Below are 20,927 nucleotides of genomic sequence, written 5' to 3'. Positions count from 1 at the left end.
GCGATCTGTCTCTCTCTCTCAGAAATAAATAAACATTAAAAATTGTTTTGAGAAAGAAAAGACAGTAGTCCTCTGCCCCATCGCAGAGCTGGAAGATTATTTTAGTAGAAGCAGAACTGTGTGGGCCCCCAACGGCTGGCAGGGAGCCGGCTAAGCCAGGTATGGACAGAGCGGGGAAACACTGAAACCGCACTTGTTAGAACATCATGTTACCCGCAAGGAAGGCTGGTGGGGTTTGGGCTGCGCGACAGCTGGAGGCAGGAGGCCACCCCCCCAGGGGGACACAGGACAAGGCGCCAATCCGGGCTGTGAGAGGCACAAGGCTGCTGATGGAGAACAGAGAGGGGCTGCCTCCTCTTGGAGCGGGACCCCTGCTGCCTGCCTGGAGGAGGGGGGCCCTGCAGTGAGGGCTGGCGGCAAGTGGGGAACACAGAGGGGTGACGCAGCTTGAAGGGAGAGACCTGGGAGGGCGGCCAGCACCCCAGACCCGCTCTCTGGTGATCCACCCCTCCCCATTCCAGAAAGCCTGTCGAAATGGCCCCTCACTGAGAAGCGCAAAAGAGAGTGCGACTCCAGAAAGAGTGTGTGCGTCTGTGTGTCTGTGTGTCTGTGTGTGTCTATAAACTTCCCCACTTCCAAGCTGGAACCGAGACTTACCCGGCAGAGAACGTCATCTCGGGGAAGGAGAAAGACCGCCCAGAAACAGGTGGAGTCGTTTCTCAGAGCTCCGCAGAGGACTTATTTGTCCAAGGCTCTGGTATCTTTCAAAGATAAATAATGGAATTATGGAAACTGAAAATGTATGCTTGCGCAACCTTTGAGAGGATCGGAGCGTGTGAGCCCGGGGTCTGCGTCAGCTAAAGCTTGTGCCTAGATAGCTGGCTTTAAGCGTGATAAAAACCGGGGCTTACGTCATTTGTTTCTGTGCGTTGAATGGTTTTCTTTGCAGAAAACAGCCATGTGCTGTGAGCGTTCATTGGAAGGGATTAGAGATATGCCCTTGTATTAATAGATTTGTTTTGTTTTCATTGATAGATTTCATTCTTTGAGAACAGTTTTAGGTTTACAGAAATATTCAACGGCAAGTGTAGAGTTCCCACATACCTCCCTTCCCCCCACACCCAGTTTCCCCTATTATTAATATCTCGCATTACTGTGGTATGTTTGTCATAGCTGAGCCGACACTGATGCATTATTATTAACTAAAGTCCACATTTACATTAGAGATCGCTCTGAGTATCGTACGTTCCGTGAGTTTTGGCAAACGCATACTGACCTCAATCCACCATCACAGTGTCAAACAGAATAATTTCACTGCCCTAAAATTCCCCTGTGTTGCCCCTATTATCAATAGATTGCTTGAAGGAAGATTTTAGATTTAAGTGATTCCCCCCTCCCACTTTCTTCTAGAAAGTAGAGGTGATATTGTGTCCCTTCCCTCCTCACGTCCACCCCCTCTCCATTCCAGAAAGCTGGACCCAATGGTTGGTGCTGACAACCCCAGAAGAGGTGGCCAGGACATGCGAGTGCAGGGTGGCCATGCGTCAGGCCCCCGAGGAATTGAGGGGACGGTCACACGATCGTCTCCCAACGTTGTAGTGGGACGTACTTACCCACAGTCCCAGCTCAGAAGCGCCCGGACGGATTCCATTCCGTTCATCCACCTGCCGGTGGTCGCTTCTGGTTGGTCTGGTCGCTCTGTCTCTCTCTGTCTCAAAAATAAATAAACGTTTTAAAAAAAATTTTTTTTAATTTTTTTAAATGTTTTTATTTATTTTTGAGACAGAGCGTGAGCAGGGGAGGAGCAGAGAGAGAGGGAGACACAGAATCCGAAGCCGGCTCCAGGCTCTGAGCCATCAGCACAGAGCCCGACGCAGGGCTCGAACCCACAGACTCTGCGATCGTGCCCTGAGCCGAAGTCGGACACCCAACCGACTGGGCCACCCAGGCGCCCCCCGGTTGTCCTTTCTCCAGCCCCTTCAAGTCACAAATTGGTGTCACGTTAGTCACTGAACATCTAATTCCGCAAAATAGTGGAAATCATCCATCTTCCTTTTGAGGAGATTGCTCTCCAAGCTGCGGTCCAGACGTAGAGAGAGCTGTGACTGGACAGAGGCCGGCCACCAGTTTCTGCTGGCTTCCGGCAGGGACTTCCGGCCCAGTGGCTGGGAGCGCCGTCATTTCTCTCAGCGGCTGCCTCCCCAGCAGCCCGTCCCCACATCCAGTGACTGGCCACAGGCCCACTGGGAGACGTCACAGGTCACCTGGCCCCTCTGTGCACTCCTGCTCCTGCCCTTCCTTTATTCAGGCATCCTTCCCTCATAAACTGCCCCGAGAAATGTCCTGCAGTCCAAACTCCCCCACGGCGTCTGCTTCCAGAGAAGCCAGCCTGAGAAGCCCTTCCAGCCTCTCCCTTTCTGCTGGCAGAAGTTTCGGACTGTCCAGGGCCGGCACTCAAGGAGCAAAGCTGCCGTCACGCTGATCCAGCCTCTGCGCTCTCCGGAACTGGGATGTATCTCAGGACAACCCCCTGGCTGGTACTTAGCATGGGTTTGCAGGGGTGAGGCTCTACCCTCTCCCCATCTAGAAGAATCTCCCGTATTTGCTGATGAGACAAAGCTCAGCTTACTGCTCACTGTGGTTGGTCGTCATAAGCAGGTCACCGCCTTGCAAAGCCCAGTAGGGTCTCAGAGAAGGAAAGCTAAGGTCGGGAGGTACCGAGAAGAGTAAGCTTGGGACAAATCAGGCCTGGGGGGTGCTAGATTAAGACTGGGTAAGAATCGTGATACAACAGACCAGGATTGGTGGGGGTGGCCAGGCTAGGATTTTGAGCCACGGAATCTTAGGCCACAACGGTTGATGCTTCCCATTGGAGAGCTGGTCAGTTTTTCTGGAAGCCCCTCTACCAAATCAACTATTTGCTTGGGCAAGACAATCCCAGAAGAGCAGAGAAACGCAAATGAAGGCAGTGGCCAGCCATGTCCTGTTAATGGGGATGATGAGGCATGCTTTCCCTTCTTGGCGTCCGGGCTGAGTGTGGAGGAGAGAGTTTTGGGTTACGATTAGCTCCCTCAACAAGCCAAATGCATCGCAAGCCCCAGCCCTGGGCCTCTGGCTCTACCTCTAGCTTCTCTCTGCCAAGATGTGTTTGCCACTCTTGGACTGCAGTGACCCCTCATGAGCACTTTCATCCGATCCACGGGAAGCACTCACCCTTCCTTTCCCCCAGCAAACCCTAGAAGCACGGGCCCTGCAAGCCGCACCTGTTCTCAGGCCCAACCCTTATGTCCTCCATCCAGGAGCCCATCCATGCCCTGGGCTCTGAATGCCAGCAGACACATACTGAAAATTCAAAGCGGTTGGCCTCTAAGCTTAGGGTAAGAGGCAGGCACCCCTACCTACCACCTTCACGGGGGTGGGGAGAGGGGCACTCGTGGTGTACCAAAGCTTTCTCGAACATGCCTTTCTCACCCAGCTTCCAACCCTTCCATATCTACCCTGAGGAATCATGCCGCCATGTTGGTATCTTGGCCGAACACCAAACTCTGAAGCGAAGTATCTACTAACTCTATCCTTCAACCAGAACTCTCTCTCAATATCCTTTTAATGGCATCAGGACCTCATGCCTAAGTGGCATTAAACTCACACCAACATCGTTACTCTGGGTGTTCTCGGAGGACTCTCAGCCCAACGACGATAACACCTGCTCTCAGCCCTCCGTCACCCGGATGCCCGCCTTCCGAGAACCCCTGGAAGCAGGATCCAGAGGTAGATTCATAACGTCTACAATTCTGGTGGTAATATCTACCATTTAGCAAGACATTATGCTAGTCTTTTTCTAAGTGTCATTTCAAATAGTCCTCATAACAACTCTGTGAGACAGGTGTTCTTATCATTCTCTTTTCACAGGAAAGGAAACAGGAAACCCCGAGAGGTTAAGTGACCTGCCCAAGATCACACAGCCAGTGATTGGGAGGTTAGGATAGGAAGCAGGCCCATGGGACTCTTGTGGACATGCTTCCTAGTATCTATTCCCCTCTTCTTCCAGCCCCAGTGCCTGTGTTCATTTTGGGACCCATCCCCCCTCCCCAGACAGCCCTCATGGTCCTGGTGGGCATCGCCACCGGCCATGGGGAGGAGCACGAGACCAGCAAGGTGCACTCCCCAGAATTCAATCATTGGTCCAGGAGACAGATAGGTCTGAGGCCAGAGAATCGGCAACGCACAGGATGCAGCTATTTTCAGCGGGACTTGAACTTAACAATATCAGGTCTCACTGCTCCTGGCAGCTACCTGCCTGAGAATGTTGTCAGCACAGGAGACAGAAGCAGAGTGACGAGAAGAGGGCGCTGGCCCCCACCAAGCTCCTGTGCCCCTGTGTTCACCTCCCCCCACCCCACACTGGGCAGACACAGCCCACACTCTCCTTCTCCCACTAAACCCAACTGAGTGAAGTTTTCTCCTCTCAAGCACAAATGAGGAATCTTGAGGACCTAACACAGAAGCCCAAGCAAGATCTGAGAAGCTCTCCCGCTACCTCTCTGGAACAAATAAAACCCAACAGAAGAGGAAGTCTAACATCCAAAATGCTACTGTGTGACCTCCGTGTTTCTCGATCTCGGCACTACTGACATTTTGGAACAGATAACTCTTTGGGGAGAAGGGGGCGCTGTCCTGTCATTGGAAGAAATTTATTTACAGTGTCCCTAGCACCTGATCACCCCCACTGCCAATCATGACCGCCATAAATGTCTCCAGACATTGCCAGCTGTCCCCTAGGGATGGAACTGCCCCCGGTTAAGAACCCCTGTGTTGGGGCGCCTGGGTGGCTCAGTCGGTTAAGTGTCGGACTCTTGAGGTCAGCTCAGGTCATGATCTTATGGTTCGAAAGTTTGAGCCCTGCATTGGGCTGCATGCTGACAGCACAGAGCCTGCTTGGGATTCTCTCTCTCTCTCTGCCCCCCCCCCCACTCTCTCGCTCTCAAAATAAAGTTTTTTAAAAAAATTATTAAAAAAAGAACCCCCGTGGTAACTGACCACAAAGAAGAAGAAGAACCATCTAGATGCTCCAGGCCCAAGAGCAAGGGGAATGCACTGAGATTGGAAAGGCAGGGCACGGGGGGGCAAGAGGGGAGTGAAGATGTCTATCCCAGAGATACTTGTGGGGGCCGGGAGTTGGCGGGCAATGTAGGGGTCCCCAGCTCATGGAGTGAAGAGAAATAAATGTGGTGAGTACATGCTGAGTCAGGCAGGGTGCGGATCCAACAGGGCAGCCGGGGGGACTTCGGTGATGGAATCGTGTACAAGGTACGGGCAGCATCCGGAGATACTAACAAGCGACAGCCAAGCATCATCAGATTGGCATCTGCCGGGAGCTGTCACCTCCCTGGTGCCTGAAGGAGCGACGGCAGGAAGAGGCCTCTGGACATGAGCGGTGGCCTGTTGCCGTGGGTAAGGGAATTCAGCCACAGCTCCCCCAGCCCATCAGACCAAATAAACATCCCGGCCTCATCCCCTGCCTACCGTCTCATCTCCTGATGACGCTTCCTGAAGCCCAAATTCAACTGGCAGCCGGAAGATAAGAGAACCCGATAGCTACAGCTCATAGAGTTTCGCTTCCCAGAGAACTGAGCAAGGTGGAAAGTGGGTCTGGGAGTAAGTGGCAGGTGCCCAGCACACACACCACGGAGAGCTTTGCAGGGTTAGAAGCAATGGGTTGGGGTGGGGGTGGGGGCGCCCGGGTGGCCCAGTCGTTTAAGCGTCTGACTTCAGCTCAGGTCGTGATCTCACGGTTCGTTGAGTTCCAGCCCGCATCGGGCTCTGTGCTGACGGCTCAGAGCCTGGAGCCTGCTTCAGATTCTGTGTCTCCCTCTCTCTCTGTCCCTCTCCTGCTCACACTCTGTCTCTCTGTCTCTAAAATCACAAAATACAAAATACAAAGCAGCAAGACTCTTTTTACAAGGACACCTACAAAGAAAAGATTCACTTGCGGGAGTATTTGCCTATGGCAGGAGAGGAGCTACAGAACGACAAAGGGGAATGCGGATAACAGAGAATGAACTGTCATAAACAAAAGAGGGGTCTTGCGTGGACTAGAGATAACAGAACCACATGAACTAGGCATGTGATTAACTCAAATTTCTGCACAGAACGCTGAAACGGTATGGGGCGCGGGGCATAAAAGCAAAGGAAGGAGGAAGGAGGACAGGAAGGAAGCAAGCTGATCCAGGAAGGGAGCAGGTGGGTGTGAGCAGGAGCTTCCCAAGGGCGCCCGCCTCCCTGGTCCACAGGGGCCCCAGCCCAGATGGGGAAACGGTTGTCTCAGGGGGCCTCTTGGCACCTTCTCCACATTTCTCTGAAATGGAAGACACGTCAAGAGATTGCACAAGGTCCTCATTTCCCAAAATGATTCCAGAATTTTAAGGCCACTAAGCTTGACACCTTTGATTTTGGAATGAATTCAAGTCCCAAGACCCAAATCGAGCCTCGACTTTGCAACCAGCCAGGCGTGAATCAGCCAACAGATGGTGGGTGTGCATTTAGAAATGAGCCTGGTGAGCCCTGGGAGCTAGAGAGGCTCCCAAGACGAGGCCTGCCAAGCTCAGCCTCTTCTGCGAGGGGCTGAGGGACCAGAGGCCGTGTGGGTCCCACTCTTTCAGGCTGCTGGGAGTTGTGGCAGTGGGGGCGGGGGGTGGCGTCTGTCTCTCAGGGCCTTCCCTAGCATCTCTTTTGTCTGTTTCTCATCTCCAACCTTCCCAAGGAGAGAGGGTTTCAGTGGATGGCCCAGTCACCATCCAACATGGAGACTCTTGATTGGGAAGCTTCAATTGGCTCGGCCATTGTTAGCTCATCTGGGGCAAACTGATTCTCTTGAAGCACGGGGCTATTTTCTCTGCATGGCTGGGTGGCACCGAGGCTTTGCCCCTGCCCAGAGACGCGTAATAGAGACCGTGAGTCTAAGTTTCGTAAGCGTCACTGCATTCGTTGTCCTGTGCCACATGCTGGGACACCACATAACTGATGTTGCCCAGGCCGCTCCTCTGGAGGTCCGTACAGCTGACCCTTAAACAGCACCCATATGTACTGTGGAGGTTCACTTACATGTGGATGCTTTTATAGTCCAGCGCCAGAAATGTGTTTTATCTTCCGTATGATTTTCTTAAGAGCACTTTCTTCTTTCTAGCTGGCTTTACTGTTGAGAACACAGTATGCAACCCATACAACAATCAAAATACGTGCTAATCATCTGTTTACGCTATCGGTTAGGTTTCCGGTCAAGAGTAGGCTATTAGCAGTTAAGTTTGGGGGGAGTCAAAAGTTATAGGCAGATTTTTGACTGTATGGGAGGGAGGTGACACCCCTAACCCCCACATTGTTCAAGGGTCATCTGTACAAGGTAAACGGAAGCCCCTTGCTCCAGGGTTCGTCCCCACCAACATGGCCACGCGCCATCACCTCCTGCCTTTGGCGCCTTCCTCAGCGAGGAAGGCTCGCAGTTTCCTCCCGGTCCATGCTTGGGGGCAGAGTTTAGTGGCCAGGACCTTCTACTTTGATCCCCTCTAGACTGAACCAGACTGTTCCATCTAATGTTTCTTATTAGCAAAGCTTCAGGCTTTATGGATTCCCACCCAGATACTGCCCTCTAAGCCCCCACGGGAGAATAAGATCCAGACATCAGTGATGGTGACAGTTTTGCCCAACGATGTCCAGAATAACTTGGCCAGCAGTGACCTTCTGACTGGGTCTCTCTGGTGGGTTCAAGCATGGAAACAAGAGGCAGACCTTCCCCAGAGAGGCACGGGGCTCATGAGGCTTTCCAACCCTACCCACTGCGTCGTCCTCTTCAGGGCAAAGAAAAGGACCTCCGGAACCAGATCAAATAATAACAGTGCAAATGTCTCCTTTCGATATGGCCTTGCCCGCGGGTTTTCAATGGATGAGATTTAGAATGTTTAGAAAGGAGCCTTCTGTTCTTATTTTGTGAGTGTTAGAGGTCACTGCAGAGCCATCCGCTGTCCTTGAAAGCAATCTCTGTTGTTCCCCCATGCCAATCTTGCATGCTCTGGCATGAATCAGCAATGTGGATTTTACTATTTCATGGAGAAAACTGAGCAGGGTGGGGGTTTACAACACTCCCTGGAGAGCAAACTCTTCAGATTCCTTGTCGCCCATGTCTTCTTCTCAGTCCCTGGTCAGTGGGTCCTTGGGGCTCTTTTCTGACCCTCCCCATGCAGCCCCTGGCATTGTTCAGCACCCCCACCTCCTGCTTCCTGGGCCCTTGCTTGTTTGTTTGTTTACCTAATCCTTATTAAAGCTGGGTCTTCATGTTGATCAGTCTGACCAGGGGTTGTGCCAGGGGCCCACCTTGCCCTTGGCCCTTTCTGAGGCTCTTGTCCCACAAGGAGAGAAACTTGGGACAGAGACAGTATCACCCAGCCTTCCTGACGCCTCCCTGGGAGCCCCGCCCTCCTCATCCTTCCACACTCTCCACCCCCACCCCCCCCAATTACCTCGCTGACACTTTTCCTGCCACTCCTGACTCTTCCCACGGACCTCCCCCTTCAGTGCTCTCCTTCCTTTTGTGGAATGGGTTGGCTCCTCTCTGGGCTTCTAACCACATTCCTACCTACTTCCCTTTCCGTGACCTTGCTCAGGAAACTCCACTTACCAAGAACAGCGTTGAGACCCAGCCCATAGGCCTTCAGAGGAGAAGCTTCTGATTGGCCAGTATTTGTCACGTGTCCACCTCTTGGCCCAAACACTGTCTCCAGGAAGATGTACGGCTAAATTAGGGGCAGCCGGAGGCACGAGCCCACCCGGCTTGCAGGAGTGGGAGGGGCCCAGTGATTGACAGCACCCCCACGGTGCCGACAGGGCGTCAGGTGTATTTCCTCCAAAACAAAGGGGATGCTGTTAGCAGGAGAAGGTTGATGTGCACGCAGAACCAATAGTTATCTCGACTTGGGGATCCCCTTGGAAGTGGAAGTAGGCTATGGGAGAGGGGGAGGAGGGATTCCCCTTCTTACTTTGCAACAGAACATTTTGGTTACTTTAATGGCCCCGTCACCCTCTCTGCTGGATTTCTACCACTTGCCATCAAAAGAATCTGTACTTTCACAGCAGCATTGCAGGGGGGAAAAATACCAGTTTTCGCGCTTCTTTTTCATATCCGCTTGGCTAAAAAATGCTTTTAAGAATTTTAAACTATTTTAAAGTTTGTTTTGAAATTCCGCAGCTTCCTTCTTGACACACGTTTAAAGATGGGCTTCTGGTGGTTTATCCTCTCTTATCTCTTCCGCATAAAACTTTTGAATTACTTATGACTAAATACGGCTTAACTTGGTGGTTTCTCAGGAAGTAGACGGAGCGTGACAGCCTGTCCACGGGAAGATCGGCCACCTGAAGAATTCAGGTCCTCGCCTTCCTGACAAACATGTCTCGCCCCAGTTCCCACAAGAAAACTTCTTGCTTCAGCTGATGACCTTGCTTCTTTAGTTTTATTTGAGCTTCAAGCACTTGTCTGAGCAAGCCTGTTTTTTTCATGGGTGGCTGCAGACCCTTTATGAAGAAGAACACTTCGCAAGAGTTAATGACAGAAAGCAATGTCAAAATCCAAGACGTGAATATAATTAAAATCACATGGTGGTCCCTGTTGGCCGCCGGGGCACACATTAAGAAAGTCTTATCTTCAAGAGTACGTTTAGGACGCCCTGTCATAGAAAATTCGTTTAAAATGATAGCTCAGAAAAAGAAATGTAAAAAGCTCTCCTGCCATTTATTATTAATGTGATTTATGTTAAGTCTCTCAGTGGAATGTGAAAATGTGCCAATAAATTCGTTCAAGAAATGGTGTGAAATTAAATATTAATGAAGGGCTCAAACAAGCGCCCATTATACCACAGTGTAAGTTTGTAAACATTTCCATAAGTAATTCACACCCCATGTGCAGGTAACCCTACAGTCAAAACAAAAAACAAACAAACAAACAAAAAGAATCCTCATTAAATTTATACCGAAACCTTTGTGCATTTTCCAATTCACTAATTTAATCTTGGCCTCTGGTTTTGAAAACGGGAATAAGCCGTCGGCGCTCGCACGTGGATCCACCGTTCGTGGACGGTCTTTGGGTCGCAAGGGACAGAAAGCCCAACTCACGTGGCCTCAGCGTAAAGAATTTGCATGTTTAACTGAAAAGTACGAAGGAAATGTGACTTCAGGCAAGGTTTCACGCAGCAGCTCAAGGATGTCGCCAAGAACCTGGCATCTTCCGGCCTCTCTCACGGTGGGGTGGGGGTGGGGGGTGGGGGGGAGGAGGCCTGTGATATCCGAGAACTTTTCCTCTCCCTCCACTTCGGGATCAGGGCTCTCAGGCCCCCAGCGGTCAGGTGGCTTGACTGTTGATGGCTCACCGCTTGAGGCATTGTTTCATATTAGTGAGCGCTCAGATATTCCCATCCAAATACTCCTCTGCCTCGCCCCAGGTTATGTGGCCTCCTGATGCGCGGTACAATGGCAAGTCCTCTTGCCTAAATTTGAGACTGCTGAAGGGCCAACTTAGCCCCAGGGCTCCCTGAGGGACCGGCTAAGGCCTCTGCTACAACCGTTTGGCGGTTCACCTTCTTCCTCTGCTCACTCCTTCCTGGTTTGCCCTCTTACTGTTTCCTGAGACCGCTACAGTTTTTGAGACCACTCCCCAACTGATTTCTGGCATGTAAATCTGTTTCCAGGGACCCAGACCAGACCTGTGATAGTTGAAGCTAGGAAAGACTTTAGGAGCAGACTTCTTTTTAAAAAATTTTGTTTTGGGGCGCCTGGGTGGCTCAGTCGGTTAAGCGTCCGACTTCGGCTCAGGTCATGATCTCGCGGTCCGTGGGTTCGCGCCCCGCGTCGGGCTCTATGCTGACAGCTCAGAGCCTGGAGCCTGTTTCAGATTCTGTGTCTCCCTCTTTCTCTGACCCTCCCCTGTTCATGCTGTCTCAAAAAATAAATAAATGTTTAAAAAATTTTTTTTAATAAAAAAATTAAAAAAAATTTGTTTTAACATTTTATTTATTTTTGATAGAGAGAGAGACAGAGCACAAGTGGGGGAGGGGCAGAGAGCGAGGGAGACACAGAATCCGAAGCAGGCTCCAGGCTCTGAGCGGTCAGCACAGAGCCAGACAAAGGGCTGGAACTCACACACCGGGAGATCATGACCTGAGCCTAAGTCGGACAGGAAGCAGACTTCTAAAACCAGTTTGGAGCTGGAAGGTCAGGAGCAGGGAGGCCCTGGCACTCTGGACCTGGTGCAATTGTTAAAACTTTCACTGGGGATGCCCTGGGTTGGGAAACCTTGGAAGGAAGGCACTGGTGGAGGCCAATCCCCAGGCATTTCAGAAGTTGGAGGGAAATAGGAATGCAAGGACTGTGGGGTCACATGGCTGGAGGCTATCAATGCTTAAAGAAAGGCAATGAAAGGCTGAGGACTTAATCATCAATTTAAGGCAAAGTGTAAAAGTCTCCTTGGCAGCAAGTAAAGAGAGACTTTTATCTTCTGCAGCTGGAGGGCAGAAAAAGCTAAGAATCAGGTCTGGAAATTCACTATAAGAATAATGGCACAGCCACAGGGGAGACAAGATGGCGGATGGTTACCCTTCTCACCCACCCCTTCAGGACTCGTCGCCTTCCTCAGCGATGCCTGGGCCAAAGAAGCCAGTGCTGACCCCGGCCTTCACCACAGGGGGCCTCACTATAATTCTGCCCCCCCCCCCCCCCCCCCCCCGCTCAGCACCTCGTATCTACCAAGTACGCCATCCTGATTCACCAGGCCACACCCTACCACTACCCAGTGCCCCTCTGAAGTGATGGGAACATACCTGACACGCCCAGCCACCCCAGGATCCCCAGGGCCCAAGTTTGGACAGGCTACAGAAACTGTGAGCATCTCTGTCGACAAGGAGGAGGCCTCCTCTGTGGCCCCCAATAGCAGTGTGAAAACTGACCCCAACGGAGAAAGAGAAGAATGGAGATCCAGAGAGGATCAAATTCTCAACCGAAGACAAGTCTGTCCTGCCAAGGTCATGCCCCAGTAGACAAGGATTAGGACTCAGAGACTTGGCATGGAAGCATCTGGGTCAATGCACTCAAACAGCTCGAGTCTCGGGGTTCCACTGAACCCCCTGCCCCTGAGGAAGTGCTCCACCCACCCTGTTAAGGGCTAAAGCCCCCCTCTCCCTCCCAGCTTATAGATGGTGCGGGGTCCCTGCCAGGCAGCATGGCATGCATGCCCTCGCCTGGCCCCCAGACAAAGAACACGAGTCAAGTCGCAACAAAACCCAGCCTGTGAAGGGGAGGAAGAAGCCCATACCGTACCCTGGAGGCGCTACCGGAATGTCCTGCCAACAAGTCCTGGCAGGAGTCCGGAGAGTGGATCTGAGGCTGGGCCCTAAGAACGAGGGCCCCGGGGGCAGAACATAAGGTCTGATTGGAGAAGATTTTTGTTTTAAGGGTATTTTTTAAATTTATTTATTTTGAGGGAGAGAGAGAGAGAGAGAGAAAGAAAATGCAAGTGGGGGAAGGGCAGAGAGCGAAAGGGAGAAAGAGAATCCCAAGCAGGCTCCGCTCTGTGAGCGCAGAGCCCCAATGTGGGGCTCGAACTTCACGAACCATGAGATCATGCCCTGAGCTGGAATCAAGAGTCAGACCCTTAACCGACTGAGCCATCCAGGGACTCCTGCTTAGAGAAGATTTAATAATATGGGAGCACGCTGCTGTGATACAGGATTCCGCCAGGATGGCTTGGGTGGGCCTGGACACAGCAGTGGCCCAAAGTAAGTGAAGCAGAAAAGCCAGAACTGTGGTGGCAGGTGATAGAAGGAAGGATCGAACGGCTTACTGGACAGGGCCTGCTAGGCCGGATTATCCTACAGAAGGCCTGAAGACCCCCCCAGCTGGCTCTACTCCGGAGACCCCACAGGACACGCTGACCTTCTGGAAGAAGTTCGTTGTTGACTGTTTCCTCCACTGGCCGGGGCTGCGGGTGGGAGATGCTGTTCCAGAGCAGACTCCCTGAGAGCAGCGGGGATGAGAAGAACCTATAATGACAGAGACCACGTGGTAGCACTTGACTGCTGCAAAGTGGGCACAATTCTCATAGGAGCAGCAAGGTCACAGAAGCAGCCGGAGGTCCGGACTCCCAGGGGGCCATGGAAATGGTTAAGAGCACATGATATTCCTCGAGGCAAGATACGCAGACAGACAGAAAGAGCATTGCTTGGGGCGGCTGGGTGGCTCGGTTGGTTGGGCCTCTGACTCTTGATTTCGGCTCAGGTCACGATCCCAGGGTCACAGGAAAGAGCTCCGCGTTGGGCTCTGCGCTGGGCATGAAGCTTGAGATTCTCTCTCCCTCTCTCTGCCCCTTCCCCGCTTGCGCGCGCGCTCTCTCTCTTTCTGTCTCTCTAAAAAACAAAAGAAAGAAAAAAGAACATTGCTTATTTAAAAACGATCAGCCAGGGGCACCTGGGTGGCTCGGTCGGTTAAGCGTCTGACTTCGGCTCAGGTCATGATCTCGCGGACCGTGAGTTCGAGCCCGGCGTCGGGCTCTGTGCTGACAGCTCAGAGCCTGGAGCCTGTTTCAGATTCTGTGTCTCCCTCTCTCTCTCTGCCCCTTCCCTTTTCATGCTCTGTCTCTCTCTGTCTCAAAAATAAATAAATGTTAAAAAAAAAAATTAAAAAAAATAAAAACGATCAGCCACCCCAATAAAAAGTCATGATCCCTTGCCAGCTCCCAGCCTAAGGTAAGACCTAGAACCTACTGAATAAAGAAGGCCCTACATCACCTGGCAAACATATAGGGTGAGGTTTCCCCACACTTTTCCATAGGAAGAAATTGGGTACTTGAGAATCATACACTGGGGAGAGGGGACTACACAGACATTTTGGAAACTGTTGGACCCAAAGTCCAAGTGGACATTATTACCCAGGCACCCGAAATGTCATCGTGGCCCCTTCCCAAAGGGAGAGCATGAAGGTCAGGTAGTAAGCGTAGTCCAAGTTCATGACCTGCTTTACAGTGGGTCCCCCAGGTCCACAGAACCACTTAGCAGTCATTTTTCTGGCCTCTCCATATATAATTGGGATAGACGGAGCTGATTTGGATTCTCATCCTATGGAGTAAGGGCCACGAGGATGAGGCAGGAGAAGGGGAAGCTTCTGGAACTGCCTCCCACCCCAGCCAACCGATAATCCTGTCTCTTCTGGGCAATGGCAGAGATGAGTGCTGTCCTTAAAGGACAACCTCGTCATTTCTCCCATTTAGTCCCTCAGTCTGACCCTCTGCCATCCACCGCCATGGGATCCGCACCTCCCGCTTTGACCGCATCTATAGCCACCTTGGGATGGAGGGATTGGGCTCACAACCAGCTGGTGGGAGAAGAAAAAGACAACATTTGGTTCACGGATCAGTTGGCTGGGCATGTGGGGGAAAGCCACAAAGGACTACAGCTGCCCTATAGTCTTCTCAGGGGCGGTCCTGGAACTGTAGGCAGGAGAAAACTGTCCCCCGTGGGCAGAGCTTCAGGTGCTACATCTGGTCATCTGCTTTGTGCACAAAGAGAAATGGCCTGAATTGGGGATGTGCGTGGATTTGCAGGGGAGTGGTAAATAGTTTGGCTGGTCAGTCAGGGACCTAGGAGTAGCATTCGAAGATTAGGAAAAAGGAGGTCTGGAGAAAGGCGTGTGGACAGACTCCTGGGAGGAGGCACAAGGTGTGAACATTTTCTATCACTCGTTAATGTGATCACTGAGCCCCGCATGGGGGCTGGGGTTGAAGCCAATCCCTCTCGGGCCAGAGAGAAGGGATAAAGGGCAGAGGGGGACAGAAACAGTAGATGCCTACTGCCATGACAGATTTGTTTGGGGAACAAGTCGCCAAGAAAAATGTGCCTAGATTCTTACTTCTAGGACGGAGCGGAGAGATCATCGCATCCAAGCTCTCACCAAAAAGGTAATTAACCAGCCTCCGCTTGAACACTTTCAGACAGGACGTTCGTTACCTCTCCCGGGAACCTGTTTCTCTTGAGGACCTTTGTGGTTTTGCCTTACGTGGCCAGTTGGGGTTTTCTCTTCCTGCCGCCAAGGAGGTGCGCCCCCTCCCCCTCTGTAGGTCCCATGCCGAGCAAGGACCTACAAGAAAGTATTTGGGTAAAATGGAGAGAAGTGAAAGATACTTTGGTAGCAGAAAAACTCCACGAAGTCGCCTGCAAGAAGTGACCCATTTTAGCCAGAGAAAGAATTGTTTCACTGGTCAGTGTTTCACTCAGAGGGAACTAAAACCCTCTCCCTCAAACACAAACCACCTCTGCTTCCATTGAGAGAAAACCCAGAAAGAACCATTTGACTAAGAGCCTGGAATGTAGCACATGGGATAAAATGGCCCCAGGACTAGCTGTTTGGGGGGGGGGTGCGGGGGGGTAGGGGGCGGAGGAGAGAATAAGGACAAACCAGAGAGGGAGCTTTCAGATGTCTGCTGGTCTGAGCTCAACAAAAAATAGGGTGAAATTTTCTGTACCATTCTTCAGGCTCAGACTCAAGGATTGGTTGTCTAATGATAAGGGTTTACTTTTAAATTTGAAGGGTTATTCTTTCCTTTAGCTTAAACTGGTACTAATTCTTTCTCTCTCTCTCTTTTTTTTTTAAGTTTATTTTTTTATTTTGAGAGAGAGAGAGAGAGTGCAAGTGGGGAAGAGGCAGAGAGAGAGGAGAGAGCGAGAATCCCAAGCAGGTTCCTCACCGTCAGCGCGGGGCCGGATGCGGGGCTCGAACCCACAAACCGTGAGATGGTGACTTGAGCCAAAATCAAGAGGACTGGCACTATTTCTGAGTATAACCAATGTCTCTTGGTAGGGCCAGTTTAGGGGGAAGGCCAGCATGGCAGCTGCCTGCTGGGAGGAGAACCCTTGACCCTAATCAGAAAAGCGGTCCCAGCTAACTCAGGTTTCCACATGTGACTCTGTACCTTAGAGGCAGGATATAAATGACCCCCACTCTTGCCAGAGGGGGCAATGCCTGTGGTGCAAATTTTAAAATAGTGTTCATCGGCCCCCAAACAGTTTCTGTTGAGTATTTCCTCCGACGTGGAAATCACAAGGTGCAGCCATGGTCATGACAGGGGCCCTAAGCCAGCCGGCTCTGAGGAACTTCCCTAAAGACCGCAGCTGCAGTCAGCTGAAATTATGAAACCAAATCACACCAGGGGAAGACTGCTTACCCAGAAGGCGAGATTTATTTTATTGTCTAATATTTAAACAGTTTAATATGCCTCCCAGTACATTGTCTGAATGGTTCAAAAGAGACCATATAACAGATATATGCAGTAAGTCCCTCATTTTTTTATTAAAATTTTTTTTTAACCTTTCAGTTTATTTTTGAAAGACAGAGAGACAGAACATGAGTGGAGAAAGGGCAGAAGAAAGGGAGACACAGAATCCGAAGCAGGCTCCAGGCTCTGAGCCATCAGCACAGAGCCCGACGCGGGGCTCAAACTCATGAACCGAGAGATCATGACCTGAGCCGAAGTTGGTCGCCCAACCAACCGAGCCACCCAGGCGCCCCTATTAAAAAAATTTTTTTTAACATTTTTATTTATTTTTGAGAGAGAGAGACAAGCATGAGTGGAGGAAGGGCAGAGAGAAAGGGAGATACAGAATCCGAAGCAGGCTCCAGGCTCTGAGCTGTCAGCACAGAGCCCGACATGGGGTTCGAACCCAACAATTGTGAGATCATGACCTGCGCCGAAGTTGGACGCTCAACCAACTGAGCCACCCAGGCGCCCCAATAAGTCCCTCATTTTTAACATCAAGGAATTTATATACAGGTTTTATTGACAGAGCACCTGTTTCTCCCCATCTACAACTAATGTGTTTGGGGAATGTCGGTTTCAAGGGGCACCTGGGTCTCTCAGTCCCCCTGGCCCCTGGCCTCAATAGCCTGTGGGTCCAAGTGAGGACAGACACATCATCATTAATGCCCCAAACACAAAAGCTCTTTGCTCTGGCCTGCAGCACCCCAGATGGCCGGCCACCCCCTCCACAGCATCTCTGAATGAGGGACCTCTCTGTGCCCTAGGACAAGCCTCCCCTGTCTGAGCCTCTTCCCCAGCCAGCCACTGCCCGCACGTCTCCTCGAAGACGGTTCCAGCACCGTCTCTGCTCCGGGAGCTTTGCAGAAGCCAAGGCCTCTCCTGATAACCTGCTAGTCTTTGCTGGGACACCCAGAGCCCTCCCGCTGGGAAGCTACTGACGCCTGCCCGTGGAGACCTGGAAGGGGAAGGGGAGAGGGAGGACGGCCCCTCCGCAGCTCCACACCGCATCCTGTCACCTGGGCTCCAGAGGGACAGGGGCGTGTGCAGTCTCCCCACATCCTTCAGCTTCTGGCCCCGCACCTGTCACCGTGGAGGTTCTAAACCAGTTCTGCAGGCTGGGCCAGGACGCATGGGCCACTCCGTTCCCTCCCTTCTCCACTCTCACTTCCTCCCTCTCCTGGATCTCCTTCCACACGATGTGCATGTGTGTGTGTGCACACGTGCACATATGCATACACACACAGACACACACACGTGAATGTAAGCTCCATGAGCGCAGGTATTTTTTTTTTGCCCGTGTTCTTCACCATCGGCTCTTCAGTGCTCGGAACAGTGCTTAGCGCATAACGGATGCTCAAGAAACTCTGTAGAAAGAACAAGAAAAAAAAAGTGAATCCCTCCTGCCTCCTCCTTCAGCGCAAGAGCCCATGCCCCCATGTGTATCATTTCAGACAGAAGAGCCCACAGGGCCCCCAGTTCCTCCAATCCTGCAGCTCAGCGAGGCTCAGCGAGGATCCCCAGCCCTCAGGGTTATTGGCAGGCCGTGGCCTCAGCAGCCTGGGCTCCCGCTCCCCTCCCATCATAGGTGGGACACCCGGCCTTTTCCAGCCTTCTGCCCCTACCATGGCTCTGCTTTCGCCACCCATCCCCTGCCCACTGTGTCACAGCCCATCCCCGGCCCCCGTCAGGGTGACCCTCCTCATCCCCAGGACTGGCCCAGGCGCTCCCGGGAGTTTGACGCGATAGTAGGAGACTAGGTTCCACCTTGTAAAGACCCAGCTGCAAGTGTGAGGGGAGAGGAGGCCAGCAGAAGAGAGACACTTTCTAAATATTTCTTTTAATGTTTATTTTTGAGAGAGAGACAGAGTGCGAGCAGGGGAGGGGCAGAGAGAGAGGGAGACACAGAATCCGAAGCAGGCTCCAGGCTCTGAGCCGTCAGCCCAGAGCCCGACGCGGGGCTCGAACCCACGAACTGTGAGATCATGACCTGAGCCAGAGTCGGACGCTTAACCGACTGGGGCACCCGGTCGTCACTTAGGGTTGAAGACCGCTGTCCGAGACACCAGCAGTCTGGTCAGAATTAAGTCCTGCGAGATCCAGGCCAGATTCTTTTAAGTCAGAGTCCATCAGGGTCGGGCCTGTGTGAGTCTCCCCAGAGCCTCAGGGCCCCTGATCCATGAGTGTATGAGCACACACACACACACACACACACAGGCGACACAGATCATTGAAATCCGTTCTGAGAAGCTTCTGAGTCTGTAAACCGAGGTCCAGTTCTGCACAAATGCACCGCATTGACATTTGGAAGCAGACCGCTCGCATTGTGCTCGGGGTCGGTGTGGTCAGTGACTCAAGGGTCCTCCCCAGGAGGGACAAGTGGGAACCTGCGGGTCAGCCAGGTAACTCGTGTCTCCCGGTGTTTGGCCCAGAATAAGAATGAGCCTTGGAGCAAGGGGAATTCGAATGTCCTCCACAACCGCTTCTAATTTGCAGATGGCGGTTTTTTCCCCCCAGGCCCAGCCAGCAAGGTTTCGGGAGGCCTCCAGCCTTCCACGCCACCCACCACAGCACCGCCCTCCCTGTTCCTAAAGTGCACCTCACTTGCTTTATCTCCTCTGGCACAAATACCCAGGAGGCTTGGTTCACGGGGAATGGCTTTAGCTGTACCAGCCTCTCCCTGAGAACATTTAAAATGTTAAAAGCTCAGAAGATAACTCCTTTAAGTGCTTTTGCAATCAGAAATCAAAGGGGAGGAGGAAACCTTTTGAAATCAGAACAGGCCTGAGGGCGCCTGGGTGGTTCAGTCTGTTAAATGTCAGACAGCGGCTCAGGTCACGATCTCACGGGTTGGTGAGTTTGAGCCCCGAATTCGGCTCTCTGCTGACAGCTCAGAGCCTGGAGCCTGCTTTAGATTCTGTCTCTCTCTGCCCCTCCCCTGCTTGCACTCTGCCTCTCTATCTCCCCAAAATAAATAAACACTGAAACATTTTTTTAATTAAATAAAAAAACAATAATCAGAATAGGCCAGGAGTGGACCACATGCCCCCCAAAATGCATGAGCGCACACTGATGGGAGGGGATACGTGCACGGGGTTTGAGGTGCGGGGGAACATGTGGCCACTTCTGCTTGGGGAAGGGGGAGGGCCCAGGAAGAGAAGGACAGAAGGAGGACTTTAAATGGCACTTAAGGGGCGCCTGGGCGGCTCTGTCGGTTGAGCGTCCGACTTTGGCTCAGGTCATGATCTCGCGGTCCATGAGTTCGAGCCCCGCGTCGGGCTCTGTGCTGACCGCTCAGAGCCGGGAGCCTGTTTCCGATTCTGTGTCTCCCTCTCTCTGACCCTCCCCTGTTGACGCTCTGTCTCTCTCTGTCTCAAAAATAAACATAAAAAAAAATTTTTTTTAAACGGCACTTAAAGATGACGTGGCGTTCACCAGGCCACAGCCAGCCAGCTGTGCAGGGGCCAACCAGGCCTCTGTCCTCAGTGCCTGTGCTCATGAAAAAATCCCGTCACCATCAAGGGGAAGGGATCCAAACCCCCGAAGCATCGAATGGTAAGAGTGAGAAAACATGGAGGTTTCTTGTTTTCAAATATTCAAACAGACCTAAGAATTGTGAGGAAGCGAGTAAAACTTGGCCGGGAATTCCTGGCAGGAGGGTAGCGTGGACACTGCTCCCCGGATATCGCTCTCAGCCTTCCCTCCTCCCGTCCCGACAGAACACTCGCGAAATGGCCACCAGAGAAAGGGGAAGATGTGCGTCGGCCCCGGGAACTAGCCATCCGCGCGGAGGAAACCAGAACTTTCCGTCAGGGCCAAATAGAAGGCATCTTGAGAGAAGGCAGGCTGCTACCCCATTGGACAGAGGCCACGTGTCCAGGACAAAGTAGGGGATGCTGGCCACCCAGGAAGTGCCCTCACTCAGCAGGCAGGGTGGCCCGAGAGGTGGGGGGAGAGGGTCACCCCTAAGCTTCCCTCCTACCTCTGCACGCCTACAGCTTTCTGACCACCCCGAGTGTACTTTGCGTGCCTGGGCTGGTCGCACCTGGGCACAGTCACAGAGAAGCCCTGAGAAGCTACTGGTAGTTCTCCGAAGCAGAAAAGCCTTCTTTTCTGTTCCTTTTCTTCCTGTTGCCAGGAATTCCCCCAAACCTTTGATGAACTCATTTGCAATGGTTAATGGCTTCTTGAGAATTTAAAAATAATACCACCCCATTTTTCCCCCCTTTTCTGAGAATGCATCCATAGAGGTGGCACAAACTCAACCAGAAGTGGACGCTTACCTCCTTTCTCTCACACCTCCTGGGCTGCACCATGTCCGACATGATCATTCCCCCTGTGTTCTATTTTCCTCAATTCCTGTGGCCTGAACCTGGTGACCCTCTGAGAGAGATTCAGGCAGGAACTCTTACCAGCCTCCCACTGAATGTGGTTTGGTTCCTTGACTTGAGTCATTGTTGGATAGGCCAAAAAAAAAAAAAGGTATCCCTTTCTTTCCCTCCCCTCATCGGAGACAAAGGTCACAGGAATTAGACAACTGAAGATCAAAACCTCAGGTTTATCACTGACGAAGGGGACTACAGAGTGTGGC

At 52.0% G+C, this 20,927-nt stretch overlaps 1 pseudogene; it reads left to right on the top strand.

The window, feature by feature from the left end:
* The first annotated feature begins 3,284 nt into the window (after positions 1 to 3,284).
* Positions 3,285 to 11,919, top strand: LOC124512808 (NADH dehydrogenase [ubiquinone] 1 alpha subcomplex subunit 3-like; annotated as a pseudogene).
* The last annotated feature ends 9,008 nt before the right edge of the window (positions 11,920 to 20,927 follow it).

This window comes from Lynx rufus, unplaced genomic scaffold (genome assembly GCF_022079265.1).
Source record: "Lynx rufus isolate CCGP_SWC_20201006 ecotype Redwood Valley unplaced genomic scaffold, mLynRuf1.p SCAF_18, whole genome shotgun sequence".
Lineage (NCBI taxonomy): Eukaryota > Metazoa > Chordata > Mammalia > Carnivora > Felidae > Lynx > Lynx rufus.
Note: the sequence above shows the minus strand (reverse complement) of the source record. Positions and strands in the feature narration are given on the sequence as shown.